The sequence below is a fragment of the Anomaloglossus baeobatrachus genome, chromosome 5, assembly GCF_048569485.1.
Source record: "Anomaloglossus baeobatrachus isolate aAnoBae1 chromosome 5, aAnoBae1.hap1, whole genome shotgun sequence".
NCBI lineage: Eukaryota > Metazoa > Chordata > Amphibia > Anura > Aromobatidae > Anomaloglossus > Anomaloglossus baeobatrachus.
This window is the reverse complement of record NC_134357.1, coordinates 325,450,603-325,478,012: the sequence shown is the minus strand read 5'-3', so window position 1 is coordinate 325,478,012 and position 27,410 is coordinate 325,450,603. Positions and strand designations below refer to the sequence as shown.

At 48.5% G+C, this 27,410-nt stretch overlaps 1 long non-coding RNA gene across 1 annotated transcript; it reads right to left on the bottom strand.

The window, feature by feature from the left end:
• Positions 1-1,241: 1,241 nt before the first annotated feature.
• LOC142310059 (uncharacterized) lies at positions 1,242-16,456 on the bottom strand. The gene is made up of 4 exons (XR_012754074.1): positions 16,367-16,456; positions 16,240-16,292; positions 8,606-8,756; positions 1,242-1,348 (listed from the first exon to the last, which is right to left on the bottom strand). It is a non-coding gene; the product is annotated as an uncharacterized LOC142310059 (long non-coding RNA).
• Positions 16,457-27,410: the final 10,954 nt, after the last annotated feature.

The window sequence follows — 27,410 nt, the reverse complement described above, 5'->3', positions numbered from 1 at the left end:
CCTTAGCTAGCAATACAAAAAATGCAGCGGGAGCCCATATATATTTTTTTTAATTATTTATTTAAATAACTAAAAATAAAATGGGCTTCCCTGTATTTTGATTGCTGGACATCACAGTGCTGTAAAAATAAATCTTTAAAAAAATGACGTAGCGCTCCGCGGTATTTTTGATTCTCAGCGCAGATAAAGCAGACAGCTATGGGTTGCCACCCCCATCTGCCTGCCGTTACCTTGGTTGGCAATCAAAATACAGGGAAGCCCATTAATTTTTTCTATTTAAAAAATGGTTAAAAAAAAAAATGACGTTGGGTCCCCCCATTTTTGATAGCCAGCTAGGGTAAAGCAGACGGCTGTAGCCTGAAAACCACAGCTGGCAGCTTTACCGTGGTTGGGGATCCAATGTGGAGGTCCCCTCAGGCTCTTTTTTATAATTATTTTATAAATATTAATAATTACACAATAAAAGTAGGGTCCCCCCCAAATTGGATCACCAGCCAAGGTAAAGCGGACAGCTGTGGTCTGGTATTCTCAGGGTGGGAAGGTCCATAGTTATTGGGCCTTCACAGCCTAAAAATAGCAGGCCGCAGGCACCCCAGACGTGGCGCATCCACTAGATGCGCCAATCCTGGCGCTTCACCCCAGCTCATCCCGTGCCCTGGTGCAGTGGCAAACGGGGTAATAAATCGGGTTGATACTAGCTGTAAAGTCACCTGAGATCAAGCCCAGCAGTTTGTGATGTCATGGCGTCTATTAGATACCCAACATCATAAACTGTCAGTACTAACAAAAACAAAAAATCGACAAAAGAAATTTATTTGAAAAAACAGTCCCCAAAACATTTCCTCTTTCACCAATTTATTGTAAGAAAAAAAATAAAGGGGTCCCACGACGACTCTGGACCGTCTAGAATATGGGGGGGAGACACTCAGGGAACGTATCCCCCATTTTCTAGGAATGCGGACCCTTCATGTGAGGAGTGTGGGTGCAATGAATCTGCACTCACTCTCCCCGGGTCCACAGCAGCAGAGTCCATGTCGTAATGGTTGCTACCAAAGCTGCAATGCCCTGCTCATGAGGTAAGGGCATGCCTAATCAGGAGAACTACTGTAGAGGAAGCTCTGCTCACTGGTATATAGGTGCTCAGAGGTAATAAGAGATAAAATTAGTGAGTAACCTCGGCACTCTAAATCTCCCAGACTAAGTCAGTAAGTCACAACGGATAGTAATGCAAAATCACTCTTTATTGGTCCGTATTAAGAAAAAAATTTTTTTCATAAACATATATGTTTTTGTCCAAAACAAGTTACAAATGACGTTTCAGCCTGAGCCTTCGTCAGATTGGACTTATCTGCATGTAATCATGAAAAATGACAATAATCAGTATCACATAAGAGTGAAGTGAGAGAACAATAACATAAACTCGAACAATGTAGAGGTACAATTGGGATGCAGCAAAAAAATTGCAACACAGCAAGAAATGAAACACATGATACAAATGTCATAATACAGTACAAGGACAATATAGTAATGACAAATATGGGGTCAGAGTAGGCTTAGACAGCTCTGGTACGAAAGAGATGTCAATCATAAAGTAACATGTGCAGTAGGTTTAGAGCTACAGTATGCATGGCAGAGCTAATGGGTAGACCGACCATAGAAAAAGAACGGAGAAAAAGTGGAGAAAAAGTGGAGAAAAAGTGGAGAAAAAAATGGAGAAAAAGTGGAGAAAAAGTGGAGAAAAAGTGGAGAAAAAGTGGAGAATAAGTGGAGAAAAAGTGGAGAAAAAGTGGAGAAAAAGTGGAGAATAAGTGGAGAATAAGTGGAGAAAAAAATGGAGAAAAAGTGGAGAAAAAGTGGAGAAAAAGTGGAGAAAAAAAATGGAGAAAAAGTGGAGAAAAAGTGGAGAAAAAGTGGAGAAAAAAATGGAGAAAAAGTGGAGAATAAGTGGAGAATAAGTGGAGAATAAGTGGAGAATAAGTGGAGAATAAGTGGAGAATAAGTGGAGAATAAGTGGAGAATAAGTGGAGAATAAGTGGAGAATAAGTGGAGAATAAGTGGAGAATAAGTGGAGAATAAGTGGAGAATAAGTGGAGAAAAAGTGGAGAAAAAGTGGAGAAAAAGTGGAGAAAAAGTGGAGAAAAAGTGGAGAAAAAGTGGAGAAAAAGTGGAGAAAAAGTGGAGAAAAAAAATGGAGAAAAAGTGGAGAAAAAGTGGAGAATAAGTGGAGAATAAGTGGAGAAAAAGTGGAGAAAAAAAAGGAGAAAAAGTGGAGAAAAAGTGGAGAAAAAGTGGAGAAAAAGTGGAGAAAAAGTGGAGAAAAAAGTGGAGAAAAAAGTGGAGAAAAAATGGAGAAAAAGTGGAGAATAAGTGGAGAATAAGTGGAGAAAAAAAAGGAGAAAAAGTGGAGAAAAAGTGGAGAAAAAGTGGAGAAAAAGTGGAGAAAAAGTGGAGAAAAAGTGGAGAAAAAGTGGAGAAAAAGTGGAGAAAAAGTGGAGAAAAAAAGTGGAGAAAAAGTGGAGAAAAAGTGGAGAATAAGTGGAGAATAAGTGGAGAAAAAAAATGGAGAAAAAGTGGAGAATAAGTGGAGAAAAAGTGGAGAAAAAGTGGAGAAAAAGTGGAGAAAAAGTGGAGAAAAAGTGGAGAATAAGTGGAGAATAAGTGGAGAAAAAAAATGGAGAAAAAGTGGAGAATAAGTGGAGAAAAAGTGGAGAAAAAGTGGAGAAAAAGTGGAGAAAAAGTGGAGAAAAAGTGGAGAAAAAGTGGAGAAAAAGTGGAGAAAAAGTGGAGAATAAGTGGAGAAAAAAAATGGAGAAAAAGTGGAGAATAAGTGGAGAAAAAGTGGAGAAAAAGTGGAGAAAAAGTGGAGAAAAAGTGGAGAAAAAGTGGAGAAAAAGTGGAGAAAAAGTGGAGAAAAAGTGGAGAAAAAGTGGAGAAAAAGTGGAGAAAAAGTGGAGAAAAAGTGGAGAAAAAGTGGAGAAAAAGTGGAGAAAAAGTGGAGAAAAAGTGGAGAAAAAGTGGAGAAAAAGTGGAGAAAAAAAATGGAGAAAAAGTGGAGAAAAAGTGGAGAATAAGTGGAGAAAAAGTGGAGAAAAAGTGGAGAAAAAAAAGGAGAAAAAGTGGAGAAAAAGTGGAGAAAAAGTGGAGAAAAAGTGGAGAAAAAGTGGAGAAAAAGTGGAGAAAAAGTGGAGAAAAAGTGGAGAAAAAGTGGAGAAAAAAGTGGAGAAAAAAGTGGAGAAAAAAGTGGAGAAAAAATGGAGAAAAAGTGGAGAAAAAGTGGAGAAAAAGTGGAGAAAAAGTGGAGAAAAAAGTGGAGAAAAAATGGAGAAAAAGTGGAGAAAAAGTGGAGAAAAAGTGGAGAAAAAGTCTAGAAAAAAGTGGAGAAAAAATGGAGAAAAAGTGGAGAAAAAGTGGAGAAAAAGTGGAGAAAAAGTGGAGAAAAAATGGAGAAAAAGTGGAGAAAAAGTGGAGAAAAAGTGGAGAAAAAGTGGAGAAAAAGTGGAGAAAAAAGTGGAGAAAAAAGTGGAGAAAAAGTGGAGAAAAAGTGGAGAAAAAGTGGAAAAAAAGTGGAGAAAAAAGTGGAGAAAAAAGTGGAGAAAAAATGGAGAAGAAGTGGAGAAAAAGTGGAGAATAAGTGGAGAATAAGTGGAGAATAAGTGGAGAAAAAAATGGAGAAAAAGTGGAGAAAAAGTGGAGAAAAAGTGGAGAAAAAGTGGAGAAAAAGTGGAGAAAAAAGTGGAGAAAAAGTGGAGAAAAAGTGGAGAATAAGTGGAGAAAAAAAGGAGAAAAAGTGGAGAAAAAGTGGAGAAAAAAGTGGAGAATAAGTGGAGAATAAGTGGAGAAAAAGTGGAGAAAAAGTGGAGAAAAAGTGGAGAAAAAGTGGAGAAAAAAGTGGAGAATAAGTGGAGAATAAGTGGAGAAAAAAAAGGAGAAAAAGTGGAGAAAAAGTGGAGAAAAAATGGAGAAAAAGTGGAGAAAAAAAATGTAGAAAAAGTGGAGAAAAAAATGGAGAAAAAGTGGAGAAAAAGCGGAGAAAAAGTGGAGCACCCTTTGGTGCCTTTCATGTGGCACTAAGGGGTGCTTAGCTTTGTATTTAGCCAAAAAAATGAAAAAAAAAAATGACGTAGGGTTCCCCCTAGTTTTGTAGCCAGCTAGGATAAAGCAGACGGCTGCAGCCTGCAGACCACAGCTGGCAACCTCACCTTGGCTGGTAATCCAAAACTGAGGGCACCCCACGCTGTTATTTTAAATTAAATAAATAATTAAAAAAAAAAAACACGTAGGGGTCCCCCAAAATTGGATCACCAGCCAAGGTAAAGCAGACAGCTGGGGCCTGATATTCTCAGACTAGGGAGGTCCATGGTTATTGGACTCTCCCCAGCCTAAAAATAGCAGGCCGCAGCCGCCCCAGAAGTGGCGCATCCATTAGATGCGCCAATCCTGGTGCTTCGCCCCAGCTCATCCCGCGCCCTGGTGCGGTGGCAAACGGGGTAATATATGGGGTTAATACCAGGTGTGTAATGTCACCTGGCATCAAGCCCTGGGGTTGGTGAGGTCAGGCGTCTATCAGATACCCGACATCACCAACCCAGTCAGTAATAAAAAAAATAGACGACAAACACATTTTTATTTGAAAAAACACTCCCCAAAACATTCCCTCTTTAACCAATTTATTAGAATGAAAAACAAATCCAGGTCTGCTGTAATCCAAGGGGTTGCCATGACGATCCACACTGTCCCAGTCAATGAAGTGCAGGATGTTCCCCATTGGCTGGGAGAGCAGTGCAGTGACCTGAGCTAACATCAATGGGTCAGCCCAGGTCACTGCAGGGCATGACAAGTGCTGCTGTCAGCGAGGTACATTACCTGCGCTGATCTCCAGCACACTGACAGCACCTGTCACTAAGTTCAATGACCGCCGCCTTCACAGCCAAGAATCGCGAGAGGCCCGTGACGTCACCGCTAGTCAGTCTCGGGTCGGAAGCGAGAGAAGGTGATGTGACAAGCAGCGGCCATGGAGGACAGTGACAGCGCTGAGGTCGGGATGGCGGGACTTCATCACCGCAGGCAGGGCCGGCTCCAGGTTTTTGTGGGCCCCGGGCGGAAGAGTCTCAGTGGGCCCCATACACACGCAGACACACACACATATACACAGATACATACACGTACATATACATATTTAAAGACAAACTCACAAAAATACATATAAACAGACAAATCTATACAGTCATATACACTGACATACATAGATACACATCATACATGCATACATACAGAGACACACACTGCTATGCTGCATACATACATACAGACACACACATACTGCTCTGCATGCATACATACATATAGACAGACACACACATACTGCTCTGCTACATACATACATACAGACACACACTGCTCTGCTGCATACATACAGACAGACAGACACGCATACTGCTCTGCTGCATACATACATGCATACATACAGACACACACACACACACTGCTCTGCTGCATACATACATACAGACAGACACGCATACTGCTCTGCTGCATACATACATGCATACATACATACAGACAGACACGCATACTGCTCTTCTGCATACATACATACAGACAGACACGCATACTGCTCTGCATGCATACATACAGACACGCATACTGCTCTGCTGCATACATACATGCATACATACAGACACGCATACTGCTCTGCTGCATACATACATGCATACATACAGACACGCATACTGCTCTGCTGCATACATACATGCATACATACAGACACGCATACTGCTCTGCTGCATACATACATACATATAGACACGCATACTGCTCTGCTGCATATATACATACATATAGACACGCATACTGCTCTGCTGCATATATACATACATATAGACACGCATACTGCTCTGCTGCATATATACATACATACATACAGACACGCATACTGCTCTGCTGCATATATACATACATACATATAGACACGCATACTGCTCTGCTCCATATATACATACATACATACAGACACACATACTGCTCTGCTGCATATATACATACATATAGACACGCATACTGCTCTGCTGCATATATACATACATACAGACACGCATACTGCTCTGCTGCATATATACATACATATAGACACGCATACTGCTCTGCTGCATATATACATACATATAGACACGCATACTGCTCTGCTGCATATATACATACATATAGACACGCATACTGCTCTGCTGCATATATACATACATATAGACACGCATACTGCTCTGCTTTCATATATACATACATACATATAGACACGCATACTGCTCTGCTGCATGCATACATACATATAGACACGCATACTGCTCTGCTTTCATATATACATACATACATATAGACACGCATACTGGTCTGCTGCATATATACATACATACAGACACGTATACTGCTCTGCTGCATATATACATACAGACACGCATACTGCTCTGCTGCATACATACATATAGACACGCATACTGCTCTGCTGCATGCATACATACATATAGACACGCATACTGCTCTGCTGCATATATACATACATACATACACGTATACTGCTCTGCTGCATATATACATACAGACAGACACGCATACTGCTCTGCTGCATACATACATGCATACATACATACAGACACGCATACTGCTCTGCTGCATATATACATACATACAGACACGCACACTGCTCTGCTGCATACATACATACATACATACAGACACGCATACTGCTCTGCTGCATATATACATACATACAGACACGCACACTGCTCTGCTGCATACATACATACATACATACAGACACGTATACTGCTCTGCTGCATACATAAATACATACAGACACGCATACTGCTCTGCTGCATACATACATACATACAGACACGCATACTGCTCTGCTGCATATATACATACATATAGACACGCATACTGCTCTGCTGCATGCATACATACAAACACACACCTTGCTCTGCGGGGCCCACACACGCGGCTCCGGGGGCCACACACACGGCTCTGCGGGGCCCACACACGCGGCTCCGGGGGTCACACACATGGCTCTGCGGGGCCCACACACGCGGCTCCGGGGGCCACACACACGGCTCTGCGGGGCCCACACACGCGGCTCCGGGGGTCACACACACACGGCTCTGCGGGGCCCACACACGCGGCTCCGGGGGTCACACACATGGCTCTGCGGGGCCCACACACGCGGCTCCGGGGGCCACACACGCGGCTCCGGGGGCCACACACACGGCTCTGCGGGGCCCACACACGCACGGGGGGACAGGGAGGGGCGGGGAGGGAGTGATGTCCCACATACTGATCAGGTCACGGTGCAGATGGGGCCCACACAGCGCCGGAGGGAAGCGATGTGCTGGGGGTCGCTGGCTGGCACTGTGACTCCTTCATCTGTGCGACCGAGCAGGACGCCGGGCGGTAGCTCCGCCCACAGATGATGCTCAATGCAGGAGAACACAGTGGCCTTAAAGGGCCGGCAGCCACAGTTTCCAGTGCCAAGGACTGCTGCCCCCGGGCCGACCGCAGGTAAGCCGAGCGGGACCGTGTGTGTGTGTGTGTGTGTGTGTGTGTGTGTGTGTGTGTGTGTGTGTGTGTATGTGTGTGTGTGTGTGTGTGTGTATGTGTGTGTGTGTGTGTACATGCCGCGGGCAGGAGGGGGCGGAGCGAGCTGAGCGGGGAAGTGTGGGCTTCCTGCACGTAACTAGGGTAAACATCGGGTTACTAACCAAAGCGCTTTGCTTGGATACCCGATGTTTATCTTGGTTACCAGCTTCTGGCAGGCTGCCAGCGATGGCTCATGCACACTGTAGCTGTAAAAAGCCCTGCTTTTTGCTGCTAGAACCGTTCTCGAACGTTTCTAGAACTATCGAGCTTTTGCAAAAAAGCTCGAGTTTTAGTTCGATCTAGAACACCCCCAAAAATCACTCGAGCCTCGAACTGGAGAACCACGAACCGCGAACCGCGCTCAACTCTAGTGAGCACTAAAATGCTCGGGTGCTTGTTCCTCAAACTGAGCAGGTTAAATGCTCAAACAGGTTCCACTTGAGTAATGAGTAGTGGAAGTCAATGGGAAACTCCACAATTTGTCTGGAAGACCCTCTCAGGAGGTCTGGGGGGCAGTAATATCACTGAATGGATGGAAGCAGCTCTCAAATGAGATAGGGACAACATAGGGAATATACCAGGAAACATCTCTGACTCTCAGGTTGCTGCTGTGAACAATGTTGTCAGAGTATTGTGCCATTTTTGACAATAAAACACGGGGCTACGCCACTAGAAAATCAAAAAGTTAGAATTGCAGAACATATTGCTGATAATTAAAAATAAATAAATGGACACGTTTGGTGCAGCAAAACATTTTTCTCAACAACATTATGGCAACCTAGAAACCTTTGCTTTCATCAGGTTTTTAAGGGTTAAAAATATAATAATCTTAGAGGTGATTGGAAAAAAGGCCTATTGAAAACTAAGGTTCAATAGATATTCAATTTATACACTTGAAATCCTTCTGTTTTAAATTACCTGATTTGACCTAATGTATATTTATTAAAATCTAGAGTGTTTTTCATCCTATATTCCTTACCTGTTATGGGGTATATATTTGAATGTTACATAACGTGGATATGGAAAGTATTCAGAGCCCTTTAAATTTTTCACTCTTTGCTTCATTTCAGTCATTTGGTAAATTCAAAAAAGTTCATTTTTTTCTCATTACTGTACACTCTGCACCCCATCTTAACAGAAAAAAACAGAAATGTAGAAAATGTTGCAAATTTATTAAACAAGAAAAACTGAAATATCACACGGTCATAAGTATTCAGACGCTTTGCTAAGTATTGAGTAGAAGCACCCTTTTGAGCTAGTACAGCCATGAGTCTTATTAGTAATGATGCAATAGGTTTTTCACACCTGGATTTGGGGATCCTCTGCCATTCTTCCTTGCAAATCATCTCCAGTTCTGTCAGGTTTCATGGTGAACATTAGTGGACAGCCTTTTTCAGGTCTCTCCAGAGATGCTCAATTGGGTTTAGGTCAGGGCTCTGTCTGGGCTAGTCAAGAATGGTCACAGAGTTGTTCTGAAGCCACTCCTTTGTTATTGTAGCTGTGTTCTTAGGGTCATTGTCTTGTTGGAAGGTGAACCTTCGGCCAAGTATGTGGTCCAGAGTAGTGATGGGCAAACCCCCTGATGGTTGCGTACAGGAGCCTCACCCGAATAGTTTGTAAAGATTGAGGTCGGGTTCTGAGATAACGCAAGCATGCGTCCGAACACCGAACTCAGGCTTTACAGTTATGGGATAGATAGGGCGGGGGGCTGTAAAATAAAGAATATAGTTAATAATCAACATTGTCATTATACTTCCAGGTCCAGCGACACGTCCTACAGACTCTGTCTCCTGACCACTTCTGCTTCCACGTCCGATCATTGCTCTACCCTCACGGTAACCAGCACTGACTTACAGGACCTTCCATGACGTCATACCCATGTTACCAGTCAGGTGTGAATGTTGTATTATCTCGTTGGTTACAGACTGGTCACATGTCTATGACGTCACTGAAGTTTGACTATCACTGTGTGAGTATAGCTTCGGCATCACCCAGTACGGCGCACACTCTCTTGACAGGAGTGGTCGGCTGCATATATTTTCATGCAGCTGAGGCACTCCTGTCTGGAGAGCATCAGGCCATATCGGCTGATATCAATGTGAGACGCAAGTGGAATCATACCCTCACTGTTAGCCTGCTTCTCGCTCTGTACAGAGCGATGTAGCACAGCTGACAATACTCTCTCTGCTTCTCTTTCTGTAGAGCCGCTTGTCATTACAGAGTGATGAAGCAGTGTTAACATGGATGGCTCTTCCTGTGGACTACGTCAGACTAAGGAGTTTTTAATAACAAAAATGGAGTCTGTATTTTTTTTTTATTTTATTTCTAATAAAAAAATTCTCTGAGTTGTGTTTTTTTTTACGGTTTACTAGAAATTCATCGTCTAATTTGGAATGACACCATGAATTTCGGGCTTAGTACCATCTGAGAATACAAAGCTAGTATTAACTCCTTTATTACCTAGCGTGCCAGCGCCATCAGGGCCGCTGGATGAGCCGGGTAAAGCGCTTGGAAATGGTGCTAAGAAACAATGCGCCATTTCAAGGGGCAGCTGTGGGCTGCAGAGAATCCCAGCCCCCAGCTGCTTGGTTTTACCTGACTGGTGATCAAAATACAGTGGAAGCCCACGCATTTTTTTTACAAATTATTTCTTTGTGTGTGTATGTATGTCCGAGATTGGCATCTGCACCGTTGCAGCTACAGCCACACAATTTTGTACACTCACACTTCTGGACCCCGAGAGCGTCATAGGCTATGTTTTGAGGGGAAATTTTAACCCTACTCTTTACAGTTATTCGCCAAAAAACCTGCCTCCATTAAAGCGAATGGAGCTGTGAGCCACAGTGCAGCCAGAACTTCAGAAGAATGCGCAGACACGCCCTTATATGGAATGTTGGCGTGTCACAATGCAGCCAGGGAAAGAGACAGACACAGACAGGGAAAGAGGCAGACACAGACAGGCTAAGAAACAGACATAGACAGGGTAAGAGACAGATACAAAGAGACAGACACAGACAAAGAGACAATATACACTCCGGCACACTAGGGAAAGTATGAAAAGAGTCCAATATGGTGCTCAAAAATTTTTTTTATTTATATATGTTCTTTTATTGTCCAACGTTTCAACCCAAAGGTTATCTTCAAGGACTGATTTTTTATATAGAAAAGAAAAGATATACAATGTCACAAATAATGCAAGATACATGAACATTTTACAGGAAAGGAAATGTACACGTTACATAATTCAGAATCAAAAAACAAAAAACAAAAAAAGCTTTCCATAGGGATATATGTAAAGAATTCCCATGGTCACAGTGGTAGCCCCCTTAGGGGTAGAACAATATGCTATATCATATTTGAGAAAAGGAGTGGCAGCGGGTGACATACCTATGTCAATTGTGAATAAATTTTCAGAAAAAGCACCCAGGCATCTCAGGTAAATGCGGAATTTCCTATATCAGAATAATGCTATAAAGACGAAAAAATAAAATTAAAATAAATGGATGCTGTCAGTACATGTCACCAAGTTTACTTAGAGAGAGGATAGAGGGCATCAAGGGCATACCTGTAGAGGTGAGTACCAAATGTCAAGGCCTCTAGTAAGTGTTTATAAGACGAAATGGAAAAAAAGGACCTAGTCCGTCTAGAAGACCAAATTATACATAAATGAGTACATGGGCTTATAATGTGAAAACAGCGTGTTGTGAACTCCATATGTGGGCATACCTTCTGAGTAGAGGAGGTGGGACCGTAGGTCTGGATTATTATTTATGTGCCAGGGGAGAACCTCTGTGGCTCCGTATTAGTGTAGTAGGTGTTTATTTAAAGAAATCTGTTATATCCTCTATGAGGTGAAAGATATAGTCTTTTATCAAGCATATTTATAGACGCTATGGGATAGAGGTCCCAAATGAGACAAAATGGTGTACTGTCATAGTTACCATAGGTATCCAAGGGCCCTGTGCGCACTTACCGGATTTTGCCGCGGATTTTCCGCGGATTTGCTGCATGTTTCGCTGCAGAAAATGTTCATAACATCTCTGCAGTGAATCACCAGCAAATCCTATGGAGAAAAAAAATCCTGTGCGCACTGGGCGGAATTTGACAGCTGCATGTTTTGCTGCGGGAATCCAGCAGCAAAAACAAGTGCATGTCACTTCTTTTCCGCACATCGCTGCGGGATTTCACTCCATTGACTCCAATGTTAATCATGAAATCCCGCAGGGAATAACACAGGCAGCAAATTCTGTGCGGTTCACTGCGTTTTCCTGCGTTATTCCCTGCGGTATTTCGCGGTTTACCTCCGGTAATGTACATCGCCTGTCTGCGGTTTTGCAGGGAAGTGATGTCATTACAGGAAGAGGAAGCGGAGCAGAGAGTAAACAAACACACAGATCACACTCACACAGACATCACAGACATAGATCACATAGAACACAGACACATAGAACACACATAGAAAGCAAACGGAAATATAGAAAACAAAGAACGTGGGCTCCGCTGTATATTTACCGTCCAGCCGAGGTAAGCACACAGCGGCGGCCCGGTATTCTCAGGCTGGGGAGGGAGAGGGGCAGGGTTAATGTCCCCCGCCTCACTCCCCCTCCGGCAGCCGAGAATATCAGCCGCAGCTGCCCCGGGACTGTTGCATGCATTATGCGGCAGTACCGGCGTGTCCTCGGCTCTTCTTGCTGCCGTGTAGCAGTGGCAGCAAGGTAATACAAGGGGTTAATCGTGGTGGATCACCGCCATTAACCCCAGGCTTGATCATGGCAGCGTCTATGTGACAGCTGACATGATCAACCCGTAAGTAAAGTGAAAAAAAACACAGACACCGAAAAATCCTTTATTTTAAATAAAACAAACAAGCCTCGTTCACCATTTTATTAACCCCTCCCGCAGCAAAGCTCCGGCGTAATCCACCGCTCCGGCGTAATCCACAGGGTCCTGCACTGCTGACATCCAGCCGCGATGTGTCACAGACACAGCGCTGAATGAAAGCAGCAGACAGCAGAGGTAATTACCGGTCATTTCCCACGGTCGGTAATGTGAACTCACTGCCGACCGTGTGAAATGCAGCGATCTGTCATCTATCTATCTATCCCTCTGTCTGTCTATCTATCTATCCCTCTATCTATTCTTCTGTCTATCTACTATCTCAGAATTAAATGACTTTTTTTTTTTTTTTTCAATGTGCTTTATTGCATTGAATGTGTGAAGCCCCGCAAGTATTGTGTCGGTGCATTACCTTCAGGGACTCCACGTAGCTGGATCCTGTCACAGGTAGGAGATCTTCTTTTAGGATTGTCGTGACGCCACTCTCAGAATTGCGGTCAGTGGGGACCGCCACTGCAAGTTAAGGGATACCTGGGGCTGATGGTGGGTGCAGCCAGTTGTAATAGCCTCCTGAGAGTGAGGCAAGCCCCAGGGCCCTGTGTAGGTGTGTAGAACCACAAGGCGCAGAATAACTCCACACAAGCAGAAGGTCTTTCAGGGGTTTTACTCACAGAAGGTAGCAGAGTGAGTAACCCGGGCGTAGCTGGGATGAACCAGGCTGGAACCAGGTGTCCTTCAGGCTGACTGATGAGGGTGACTACCGACTCGCCTTCCTTAGCCCTTCTGTGGTTTGTGGTAACCCCGACTTTTAGTCCCTATGGGGGTCACCCAGGGAAGTAGCTGCTCCCCTCGTTCTGTTTGCCGTTTGCTTGTCGCCTGGACCAGATCACTCCAGCTGCTTGCCTCCTGTGAACTATGGGCCCTAACTGTGGCTACGTGGCTGCAGCTTTTGGGGTGTTGTGGCGTGGGCTTTGAGGGCCCCACACCGGCAGGTTTAGCAAGGAAAGGTGGATCTATCCCCGCACCGGGATCTGCCGCCCGTTTGGGCCTGGTACTCCCTGACAGTCTCCGTACTTTCCACTACGCTGCTCTCTCTAGCTGTGTGTGGGGTTCGGGCAGCACTACCAGGTGACCGTTCTCCCCCGTCGGTAGTCACTGCGCGGACGCTGTTAGACTGCAACAGCTCCAGGGTCTGCTTCTGCTCTTCCTGAGCTGCACACTAAACTGGCTCACTCGTGGGACCTGCACTGCTGCTCCTGTCTGAGCTCCACTTCCATGCTCCTCACTCCTCCACACTCTGCTTCAGACTGTTTACTCCTCCTTCTCTTTTCCCTTTGTGCCTGCCTACGTCACCTAGCAACCAGGCTCTCTACCACACCCCTTGAGTGGAGATGGAGGCTTTGCACCGGCTTCGCCCCCTCCTGGGATCCCCAGGGGTCCTCTCAAAGGTACATGTGTGAGACCTGATCACTATGCGCCTGTGTAGTCACACCTCGGTCAGCCTTCTGGATTACCTGTTTTGTACTGTCCCCAGCATGGGTGCAGTACTCAGTGGTGCCTGACCAGGTCAGGGACGCCACAAATTCAATAAAGCACATCCCAACCCGCACGCGGCAAAACCGCGGCAATACCGCGAACAATACCGCGGTGAAACCGCAGCAAACCGCGGCAAACCGCATGCGGTTTTCGGGTGCGGTTTGCCGCGGTTTTTTACCGCGGGTGCGGTAATCCTTAAGAGCCTGCGGAATGTACGCACGGAAATTTCATTTCCCAGTGGTCCCCAAAGGGCATATGAAATGGCTGATAACGGAGGCAAAAGTAATACAATCATATATGAGAGGGTGAATTAGAGTCAGAACAGTATGGGAAGTGGAGGGTGAATAGAGATATGACATACCTCACTAATGAGTATTAATAATGTACCGTATTTTTCGGACCATAAGACGCACTTTTTTTCCCCCAAATGTTGGGGGAAAGTGGGGGGTGCGTCTTATGGTCTGAATGTGGCTGCGGGGAATGAGGGTGCTGCGGTGGAGCGGGTCATCGGGGGCACGAGCAGGCTGTAGCAGCCTGCCGTGACCACGTGGACCCGCTCATTTAATATGCACGCCCATCCCCCGCCCATCATCCCTCAGCGCTGAAGCCGGCGCTAACAGGTGGGCGGGATGATGGGCGGGGGATAAACAGCCGGCTCGCATGATCACCCCTGGCAACTACGGCCTGGAGTGATCATGTGCGGCTGTATTCACTGCACCCCGTGCATCATCATCAGCGCGGGGAGCAGTGAATCAGTGTACAGTACTCACCGTTCCCCTGCAGCATCGCTCGTCCTCCCGTCATCGCTGTGCGCACGTGTCCACACGCAGCCGCCGGGACACTGGCACAGACACAGGAGATGATCGCGATCCAGCAGGGTAACGGGGACGGCTCCAATCAGCGGCGCTGCCGCTGACACAGACGGGAGGACGAGCGATGCTGCAGGGTGTGAGGTAAAGTGAGGTGAGTATGAACGTTTATTTTTTTTATGTGCCACAGGATGCGGCCATACACCAGGATGGGGGCATATTATGAGCCGGATGGGGCCATATTATGAACCAGATGGGGGCATATTATGAGCCGGATGGGGGCATATTATGAGCCGGATGGGGACATATTATGAGCCAGATGGGGGCATATTATGAGCCGGATGGGGGCATATTATGAGCCGGATGGGGGCATATTATGAGCCAGATGGGGGCATATTATGAGCCAGATGGGGGCATATTATGAGCCAGATGGGGGCATATTATGAGCCAGATGGGGGCATATTATGAGCCAGATGGGGGCATATTATGAGCCGGATGGGGGCATATTATGAACCGGATGGGGGCATATTATGAACCGGATGGGGGCATATTATGAACCGGATGGGGGCATATTATGAGCCGGATGGGGGCATATTATGAGCCGGATGGGGGCATATTATGAGCCGGATGGGGGCATATTATGAGCCGGATGGGGGCATATTATGAGCCGGATGGGGGCATATTATGAGCCGGATGGGGGCATATTATGAGCCGGATGGGGGCATATTATGAGCCGGATGGGGGCATATTATGAGCCGGATGGGGGCATATTATGAGCCGGATGGGGGCATATTATGAGCCGGATGGGGGCATATTATGAGCCGGATGGGGGCATATTATGAGCCGGATGGGGGCATATTATGAGCCGGATGGGGGCATATTATGAGCCGGATGGGGCCATATTATGAGCCGGATGGGGCCATATTATGAGCCGGATGGGGCCATATGCCATGATGGGTTATATAGCAGGATGCGGCCACATGCCAGTATATAGCAGGATGCGGCCATATGGCAGGATTACGGTATATAGCAGGATGAGGGACATATACGGTATATACCAGGCAGGGAGGATCATTACCAGGATGCGGCACCTTAGTAGAGAATTTGGGGACATTACCCCCATAACAGTGTCAGCAGCAGATCCTCGCCCCATGACAGTGTGTCATGACCACATTTTTGCTTAAAATTTTATTTTCCTATTTTCCTCCTCTAAAACCAGGGTGCGTCTTATAGTCCGGTGCGTCTTATAGTCCGAAAAATACGGTAAGTATCATGAATTGGAGGTTAGAATCGCTTCTGGATAAGACACCAGGAGTCATATACTATGGGTATGTGACCGCTGCAGCTGTGGTGAAAGCAAGGAGGACAATATAAGGAGCACAGGTAAAAATGTCAGCAAGGAGAAAAGAGGAAGAGATAAAGTGTGACATACCTCCCTAGCTGGAAATGTGTGCAAGGTGCACTATTGTGAGCTGGCCAAAGGCTCTGGTGGGGAAAGGGAGAAGAAAGGGTTAACAATATCCAAGTGGGAAAATCGGGCTGTGGGATCTAGTACATACCTGTGTGATAGGGATTCCCAGGTGGAGCGTCAGGTGACATGACTGGAGCGATGAGGGAACTATTTACATGGTGTAGTGGGGGCGTCCACTTCCTAACGAAGTGGAACGCACCTGTGGCCCGCATGTGTCCGCCGACGTGATGACGCAATGCCCCGCGCCTGCGCGGTGAAGCAGGACGCCGGGAGCTCGGCGCTCCGATCCCGCGCATGCGCGGAAGGCAGAGCATCCACGCCGGCGTGTGGTGAGGCCTAGGTGTGCGCGCGTAGGGGCACATGACCGGCGCGCGCCCGACGGGGGGGGGCGCCACTATGTGACGCCGCACCTCGCGAGCGCGCGGGGGGCAGGGGACCCCGCGCACGCGCAGAGTGAGGACACTATTGGAGCAATGAAGACCGGTGTCACTATACAAACCTACAAGGTGAAAGCTGTAAGGGGGTGACGTGCTGGAGAGAAGTGTAATCAAGTGGCATGAGGGACCTAGGGATGAGAAAAAGAGAATTAGGAGAATAAAAACAATGTATTTTAGCTAATGAAAAAATTGCAGCCTTATATATCTCTCATACACCGCTGGGAACAGTCATAAGAATTATAACAGTAAGATTAAATACCAATCATGTACATAAGAGACCTAGTGGATCACATCATATTCCCTATTTAACCCACTGGGTTCCAAAGTCCTCAATGTATGAATCCAGAAGGCTTCGTGTTGTTTAAGAATCCTAATTCTATTACCACCCCTCCTTATAGGTGGTATATGTTCAATGATCTGATACTTAAGTTGGGCCACAGTATGTCCATGTGTCACAAAGTGATGTGGTATGGGTAATAGGACCTGTTGGCAACGAATGGTAGATTTGTGTTTATTGATACGGTCCCGGATATGTTGGGTCGTTTCCCCAACATACCCGAGACCGCAAGGACATTTTATAAGGTATACCACAAATGAGGAGTCACACGTCAGGTAGTCACGAATGTGGAATATTTTGCCCGTATGAGGATGGGAGAATGTGTCTCGGCGAGTTAAATTATTGCATTGTAGGCAATGCAGGCAAGGGTAATTGCCAACCTTAGGGGTACCCAAGAAAGTTTGACGTGATGTTCTGGTGGAGGATCCAATATCGGCCCTAACTACATTATCTCTTAAATTCTTGGGTCTCTTGTAGCAGAACAAGGGAGGTTGAGAGAACTCGGACACAGTAGGATATGAAGTATGTAGTAATGGCCAATGTTTAGCAATGATGCCTTTAATCAATGGCGAGAATGGGTGATAAGTGTTCACACACGCCAGACGGGATGTATTGGTCTGTGCTGGGTTGGACCGGGATGTACGATTGTTGGCTATGTGGGCTGGATAGCCCCTCGACATGAATTTAGAGCCCATTTCCTGGAGTCTCAATTCACGCTTTTCGGGGTCAGACACAATCCTCTCCACTCGTTTATGTTGTGATATGGGGAGAGCTTTTTTAGTATGGGCCGGATAACAGCTAGTAAAGTGGAGGAGACTGTTTCTGTCAGTTGATTTCACATAGAGATCAGTACTGATCAGGCCACTGGGGGAGAGTTGTACCAAAGTGTCCAGGAAGCTGATTGAATGTGGGTCATGGTGTACAGTGAAGGTTAAGCCTGTCCTGTATGTATTGATCTGTTGAAAGAACATATTCAGGGAGGAAGAATCACCATGCCAGATCATAAAAACATCATCTATAGACCTACTCCATAACACCGAGTGTTGTTTCCATAGGGGATTTGTGTATATGTAAAGGGCCTCAAAGTGTGCCTTGTAGATGTTAGCGTACGGGGGTGCGATGTTGGACCCCATGGCAGTGCCCCTACGCTGCAGAAAAAACGAATCTTCAAACATGAAGAAGTTATTGTCCAATACTAAATGGAGGAGGTCCATGGAAAATGAATGCTGGGTAATGGCGAAAGAACCCTGTAGATCAAGGAACCAGTCAACTGCTTGGATCCCGTCAGTATGTTCGATGCTAGTGTACAGGCTATTTACATCGAGTGTGACAAGTAGGCTGTTGGTTGGAATGACAGGTAGTTGGCGCAAATATCCGAGGAAGTCTGATGTATCCCTAAGATACGACGGTATGGTGGAAATCAGTGGTGTAAGAATCCTATCTATAGTAATAGCCAGGGGTGACAATACAGAGTCCGTGGATGCGACAATTGGACGGCCAGGGGGTGCCCAGAGATTCTTGTGAATTTTAGGTAAGGTGTAGAACACCGGTGTGACTGGATCTGATTTGATCAAGAACTCTGCTAATTTGTTGTCTATGGAACCCTGTTGTAAGTGGTAATCCACTATGTCTTTAATTTTGACCTGAATCTCTCTGGTGGGGTCTCTAGAGATGGGTAAATATGTGGTCTTGTCCTCTAGTTGTGTGAGGATTTCAGAGACATAATATGTCTTATCGATAACCACTATTGCTCCCCCCTTGTCGGCTGGTTTTATGACGATATTGGTGTTATTTTTTATTGTGCGTATGGCCTTATGTTCCTCCGGTGTGATATTGCTTTTCACTCTATAGTCTCCTTTCTCAATTGACCTCAATGTTATGTCTATATCCTTAGAGACTAGTGAAATATATGTCTCAATGGGATGATAGTGTTTAGGGGGATTGAATCTGCTCGGGTGTCTAAGATTGAGACCATGTAAGGAAAAGGTGTCGGGGTTACTATTAGCACTAGGCGTTACCTTGTCAGTATCGTCTTTAGAGAAATGTGCTTTAAGTCGTAAAGACCTATAGAAGCGTCTGAGCTCCTGATCTAACTGAAAAGTATCGAAGGATGGAGTAGGGCAGAATGTTAAGCCTTTTTGTAGTACCTGTGTCTCAATGAAAGAAAGGTTATAAGAGGAGATATTAAACACCAGATTTGTCATACCTGTGAGCGGGTTTGTATTCGATGTGGTGTGTACGTTTTTCCTCTTCCCCCGCCTGGTCGCCCTCTTGATGCCTGTCTTTGTTCTAAAAAATTAGACGGTCGGGAGAAATACGGTTCACTGTCTGAACCCGAGGAGGCTGAATATCGAGAGGGACCAAGTGGTCGTCTTGGATAGGTGTCTGATGACCGCCACCTGTAAGCACGGTCTTTGGAGTAGTCCTCGTGGTCTTCTAGTGACACCGGTCTTCACTGCTCCAATGGTGACCTCACTCTGCGCATGCGCGGGGTCCCCTGCCCCCCGCGCGCTCGCGAGGCGCGGCGTCACATAGTGGCGCCCCGTCGGGCGCGCGCCGGTCATGTGCCCCTACGCGCGCACACCTAGGCCTCATCACACGCCGGCGTGGATGCTCTGCCTTCCGCGCATGCGCGGGATCGGAGCGCCGAGCTCTCGGCGTCCTGCTTCACCGTGCAGGCGCGGGGCATTGTGTCATCACGTCGGCGGTCACATGCGGGCCACAGGTGCGTTCCACTTCGTTAGGAAGTGGACGCCCCCACTACACCATGTAAATAGTTCCCTCACCGCTCCAGTCATGTCACCTGACGCTCCACCTGGGAATCCCTATCACACAGGTATGTACTAGATCCCACAGCCCGATTTTCCCACTTGGATATTGTTAACCCTTTCCTCTCCCTTTTCCACCAGAGCCTTTGGCCAGCTCACAATAGTGCACCTTGCACACATTTCCAGCTAGGGAGGTATGTCACACTTTATCTCTTCCTCTTTTCTCCTTGCTGACATTTTTACCTGTGCTCCTTATATTGTCCTCCTTGCTTTCACCACAGCTGCAGCGGTCACATACCCATAGTATATGACTCCTGGTGTCTTATCCAGAAGCGATTCTAACTAGAGATGAGCGAACCGGTCCCGGTTCGGCTCGAGGTCGGTTCGCCGAACGGAGGTCCCGTTCGAGTTCGGCTCGTCGAACGTTCGACGAACCGAACTCGAACTGCATAGGAAACAATGGCAGGCAATCACAAACACATAAAAACACCTAGAAAACACCCTCAAAGGTGTCCAAAAGGTGACAAACAACTCACAACACAACACAAACACATGGAAAAGTGACAAGGACATATACTCATGCGAAAACAAAACAGCTGGACAAGGAAAAAGAGGAGGACACACAGATATAGGCATGGCACTCCCTTCTAAAATCATGTAAAACACCGCAAGGTGACTCCAAGCGTAGTCTCCCTTTTTTTCCAAAAATAGGGCCCCACACACACCCACCCATTCAGTGGCAGCACTTGTGCCCTAGTTGTACACTTCACAGCTAGATTTGCATCAAGCACATTCAAAAATACGCCATTCTTATCCGTCCCCAGGATGACACCGGGGTAGGTAGCAAAGTCTTTCCTGACCCCAGCTCTGTTCATCTTGGATCATTTTTAAAAAACACAGCAAGCAAGGGTTACTCCAAGCGGAGTCTCCCTTTTTTCCAAAAATTGGGCCACACAGACACCCCATCAGTGGCAGCACTTGTGCCCTAGTTGCAAACAGGATGTTTTGATTTGCATCAAGCACATTCAAAAATACGGCCTAATTAACCGTCCCCAGGATGACACCAGGGTAGGTAGCAAAGTCTTTCCTGATCCCAGCTCTGTTCATCTTGGCTTCTTTTAAAAACACAGCAAGCAAGGGTTACTCCAAGCGGAGTCTCCCTTTTTTCCAAAAATTGTGCCCCACACACACCCACCCATTCAGTGGCAGCAGTTGTGCCCTAGTTGTACACTTCACAGCTAGATTTGCATCAAGCACATTCAAAAATACGCCATTCTTATCCGTCCCCAGGATGACACCAGGGTAGGTAGCAAAGTCTTTCCTGACCCCAGCTCTGTTCATCGTGGATCATTTTTAAAAAACACAGCAAGCAAGGTTTACTCCAAGCGGAGTCTCCCTTTTTTTCCAAAAATTGTGCCCCACACACACCCACCCATTCAGTGGCAGCACTTGTGCCCTAGTTGTACACTTCACAGCTAGATTTGCATCAAGCACATTCAAAAATACGCCATAATTAACCGTCCCCAGGATGACACCGGGGTAGGTAGCAAAGTCTTTCCTGATCCCAGCTCTGTTCATCTTGGATCATTTTTAAAAAACACAGCAAGCAAGGGTTACTCCAAGCGGAGTCTCCGTTTTTTCCAAAAATTGGGCCACACAGACACCCCATCAGTGGCAGCACTTGTGCCCTAGTTGCAAACAGGATGTTTTGATTTGCATCAAGCACATTCAAAAATACGGCCTAATTAACCGTCCCCAGGATGACACCAGGGTAGGTAGCAAAGTCTTTCCTGATCCCCAGCTCTGTTCATCTTGGCTTCTTTTAAAAACAATGTAAGCAAGGGTTACTCCAAGCGGAGTCTCCCTTTTTTCCAAAAATTGGGCCACACAGACACCCCATCAGTGGCAGCACTTGTGCCCTAGTTGCAAACAGGATGTTTTGATTTGCATCAAGCACATTCCAAATCCACAAGCATTTACTCTCCCCAGGATGACACAGGGGTAGTAAATTCCTTCTGGATCCATGACTTGTTCATTTTGATGAACGTCAGTCTGTCCACATTGTCACTGGACATGACCAGCTGAGGGAGGATTCTCCGGTCGTGATGTCTGTGTAACCAAACCCCCTTATCCTCTAAGAATAAACACACGGACTGCATGCGACTTGGTTCAAATGGCCACAGCAGCCTTTTATTGCCTATTGTTTTACAAACTAGCACCTTAGGGACGCCGTCCAACGGGCGACCCAAAACAACCACATAACAGTAACAATAGACAATAACATTTACAATACCCCCCGGGGTAGGCCCAGTCCACTAACTACTACTCCCCCTGTCCCCGGCCGCAACACACCGACCCAGAGACGAGGTGCCAATCACCCACGGATTGACCCCCACACTTTGGCAGAACCCCGTGCCTGCCACATCCCGGAAACCGAGAGCCACCATACCAAGACAATGACTCCCGGTCCAGCCACCAATCACTTCCAAACCTCTGGACCAGACCTACCCCCACCGCCACAGGACAGGCCACGTGACACCTTACGTGGCCTGGACCCGCCACACACCAAAAGCACGCTCCACACCATCCTGCAGACCCAACGCCCATAAATCCAGACCAACTCCATTGAGGTGCACAAATCCCTGTGCCTTACCACAATCCCACCATTCCTGGTCACAAACCTAGCCACCACCCTATTCACCTGGGCCCTGGCCTTATTAACCTTCTCCACCGACCGAGCCCCTCTCCATGCCAACCTGGTCACTATGTCGGACCATACGACCAGCAAACCAGGATACCGCTTCCACAACTGCAGTAAGTCAATCTTTATATCTCGGATCAAATCCCGCGACGCCCTGGCACCAAGATCATTACCCCCCACATGTAATACCAGCACATCCGGGGGCCGCTCAACTTTACAATGGAAACGAAATTCCGGGACCACCCTGCCCCACTCCATGCCCCGAACTCCGATCCATCGAACGGTCGCCTGCGCCCGATCCAAACCCAGCTGTCGACCATTCGGGCGGACCTCCGCCCGACGGGCACCCCAAAATACGAAGGAGTGCCCCAAGATCCAGATCAGGCACTTCCCTATAACAGATGAAACAAAACGAAAATATCAAAACCAATAACAGCACAACCACCAACACAGCTAGACACACCCCTTTCCTCAAACCTTCCGCACGTAACCAAAGTACCATAATGCTACAACAACTGCGGTCTCACATACCGCCGAAAACAAGAAGATTCCCATCTACCAATACGCTTCACCACCTCATCTCCAAGCCCCCAACGAGCTGCCTCCGTCGCTGCACCAATTCGGAATGAATGCGACCCGAATTCCTCCGGGCGCTCCCCCGCGTTACGTAGACTTAGCTGCAGCACCGCCACAAACTGGAACCTTGACAAAAACGACCCATTCAAATGCCGCAACAACGGGCCAGGTAAGCCTCCCCTCACGGCCATAAATCTCTCGACTAAACGCACAGGGCACAATTCCTCTCCTGGAACCGCATATAACACCACCAATCTACCCCAGCCCAGCTGATCCATTTTTGACCGGTGAATCCGGCACTCCACCTGACTACCGCTCACTCGCACGTCCTCAAGCATCAAACCACCACCCGTCACCCTGGACGGGCTCACCAGCTCGCCTATCCGGAAAGCCCCATAAAAAGCGAGACCGAAAGCCGTTGTGAACAGAACCGTCTCGTACACAGACTCACAAATGCCGCTCAGACCCCCCACCATCCGTCTCAACAAACCGAACGATACAGGACGCCTCTTGTCCCTCTCCCGTACGCCGCGGCGAAAACCCCGCAAAGCCTGACGAACCCGAAAATCCTGTGAGACATCACGCTCCCCTCTCATTTTTAACCAAAACGCCACTGCCGACACCCGATGTGCCACAGCCGATGCCGATCGCCTGGCTGAAAAATCCGTACTCACCAACGACAACAAAGCCACCAAGTAATCCACGCTCTCCCCACCAAACATCAGACACAACAACTCCTCCCATTCAGCCCACACCTTAGCATACCGGCACCAAGTCACCTCGGTCAACGAGTTCCGAATCAAGTCTGAGATCACCGCCTCACCAGATGCCACAAATCCTCGGGACACTCCACTCCAACTTCGTCCGCCCACGGCAACAGCGCCCGAAACCTGCTGAACTGAAAACGAGACAAAGCATCAGCCACCTCGTTGTCAACACCCGGAACGTGCCTTGCCACTACCTGCACATTCAGCTGCAGACATCTCAACACTAAATGCCGCAAATACACCACCACCGGCTCCGACTTAGCAGACAAGTTGTTAATCGCCTGCACCACCGCCTGGTTATCACAATGAAAACACACTTTCCTTCCGGCAAAGTGTGACCCCCAGAGCTCCACTGCCACTACAATGGGGAATAGCTCTAACAAAGCCAAATTCCTAACCAAGCCGCACTCCCGCCACGCCTGTGGCCACTGCCCGACACACCAATGACCTCTGAAGACAGCCCCAAACCCGGCCGACCCCGCCGCATCCGTAAACAGCTGCAACGCCCCGTTAGACGCCACCCTCTCCATCACCAGCGTCCGGCCGTTAAAATGCTGCAAAAATTGATCCCATACTTCCAAATCATCCCTGATCGCCTTTGTGATCCGCACAAAATGCGCCGGCGACCTTACCCCGGCCGTCGCCGTCGCCAAACGCCTCGCAAACACTCTCCCCATCGGCACAATTCTGCAAGCAAAATTCAATTTTCCAAGCAAGGACTGCACCGCCTTAAGCCGCACCTTCTTCGCCGCTTTCACCCCCGTCACTGCGGTTCTCAAATCACGGACCTTCTCCGCCGGCAACCTGCATTCCATAGCAATGGAGTCAATTTCAATTCCCAGAAAACACATCACTGGCGCCGGGCCTTCCGTCTTATCCGGCGCCAAAGGAATCCCGAAGCTGGCCGCAACTTTTTGCAACGCAAATAGCAAACCCGCACAAACCATCGAACCCACCGGCCCGACACACAGGAAATCGTCCAAGTAATGAATGATGGACGTAAGCCCGGACACGTCCCGAACCACCCACTCAACAAACGAACTAAATGCCTCAAAGTACGAACACGAAATGGAACAGCCCATTGGCAATCAACGATCAACATAATAACTGCCATCCCACCAGCAACCCAACAAATGCTGACTATCTGGATGAACCGGTAACAACCGAAACGCCGCTTCCACATCCGCCTTTGCCATCAATGCACCCCGCCCCGCCGCCCTAACCAGGTCCAACGCCTTATCGAACGACACATAATATACCGCCGACAACTCCGGTGCAATGCCATCATTCACCGAGAACCCTTCCGGGTAAGACAAATGATGAATCAGCCGAAATTTATTCCGCTCTTTCTTTGGTACCACCCCCAACGGCGAAACCACCAAATTCCCGCACGGCGGGGCGACGTAAGGACCGCCCATCCTGCCCAAAGCCACCTCCTTTTCCAGCTTCTCATCCACCACCTCCGGATGATCCCGGGCGGAACGCAAATTACGGTACGGCGGGCCCGACGCATTAACAACCGACGGGATATGAAAACCATCGGAAAAACCAGAACATAACAACGCCGCAGCCTCCTCGTCCGGATACCTATTTAAAAACGGAACCATCACTTCTACCTTCACCGGCGTCGTCCCTCTTACCAGCCCCATCACCAGCCTTTCCTTTTCCTTTTTTAAAACATTTGGACAAGCTATGTCCCCCCCCACATCCGGAGCATTCATGCTTAAAACGGCACGCCGCTCCAAACCTACACTGCCCTTCATTGTACTGCCAACACAAACCTTTTTTGAAACTTGCCGGGGACCCGGCCCCCGAACCCCCGGCGCCCCCCCGAAAGGGCTGAGCCGGTGCCGACATCAGGCGCATCCATAAGGAAATATCCTTATGGTCCCAACGCATATCTGGCCGCAATGCCTTCCGCTGCCTAAATTGCTCGTCGTAACGCAGCCACGCCAGCCCGCCATAAACTCGATAAGCCTCCCCTATCGCATCCATGTACCCGAACAAAGCCGAACAATGCTCCGACTCCTTCTCCCCGACCACGCTCGCCAAAATCGCAAATGCCTGTAGCCAGTTGGCAAAAGTCCGAGGAATAAGCCTATAACGGCGCTTTTCCTCCTCGTCCTTCTCCTTTTTGGAGTCACTCGGCTTAACCCTATCCAGATTAAATTTCTCCAGGGGAAGCAGAGAAAATATCTCTACATATTCCGCTTTCCAAATTTTTTACCGCACCTTATTCTTTAAATGGGCCCCCAGCGGGCCTTCAAAACAAACATAAACTTCGCTTTTAGCCCTATCATCTAAGCGCACCACCTCATCCTCCTTCTCCTTTTCCTTCTCCTTTTCCTTCTCCTTTTCTCCCCCCGTCTCACTCCCCCCTTCGCCCCCCCCTTTACTCGCACCCGCTCCGCCACCCCCCGTCACCGACGAGGCCCCTAAACCGGCTGCACCCACCCACGCCGCCACCGGCGCCTGGCCCCCCTCCCCCACCGCTCCCGAAGCCGCCGCCAGCCCCTGCAACAGCCCCAACAATTGACTCCACACAGCTAAACCAGCGGGCGCTGCCGTAGCCGCAGCCGCCCCCCCCGAAGCCCCCCGCCAGCGCAGCCCCTGCCGCCTCCACGGCCGACTCACCCGACCGCCGCTCGGCGTCCCCCGAGACCGCCGCCTCGCCGTCCTCCGTCTGCCGTCCATCCGACTCCTCCGAAACGAAAGCCTCTTCCTCCTCCTCGCCGCTGGCCTCATCTTCCATCCGACATCCGGGGGGCGCCGCCGCAGCACCCCCCCACCACGGCTACCAGACAGGGCCGCCATGTGGGCAGAGTCATCCCCGCTCCATCTCTTGCCCCGGGGTGACAACCCAGGAGACCGTCCTGTCCCCCGCGCCGGCACCCCGGGCCTCGCTCTCTTGCGTTCGCCCCCCTGCCGACTGCAAGGGGCCTCTGGGCGCGGACGAACAGACGCCCGGCTCCGGGTCTCAGCCGTCGTCGCCTCTGGCCCTCCTGGGCTATTGCAGGCCTCCGTCCGCTGAGTCCTCCCGCTCCCATGGGAGACTGCCACATCCGGGGGCTGCACAGCGGTACTGAGTGACCCGGCGGTCGCCGCAGGGCTCCCGCCGTCACTCCTTCTCTCAGCCGCACCGGGGTCAGGCACCGAAGACCTCCCCCTGGCGCCGGACCTACCGCCACGTGCAGCCCCGCGGTCCCCCCGCCGACTGCAGGGGGATCTGCTGGCCTTTCTCCTGCGCCGAGCGCGCTCCCGGCCTGGAGCCGCTGCACTCTCAGGAAATCCAGCCCGGAGGCCGGGACCGGAAGTAGGCCCCATGCTGGCCACTCCCACCTCCCGACCGCCGCGGCTGGAACGAAGATTCCTCCCGCCGGCCTCTGCAGCAGCCAGACGCTGCTGCTGCGCTGCACTCTGCGGAGGGTCCCTGGAGGGGCTCTTACATCTCCTCTTCGCCCCCCCCACGCCCGGGGAATACCTGCGGGGGGGCCGCGACTGGCGCCCGCCGCTGCTGGGGGGACGAGGGGCAAGCGCCGACGGGTT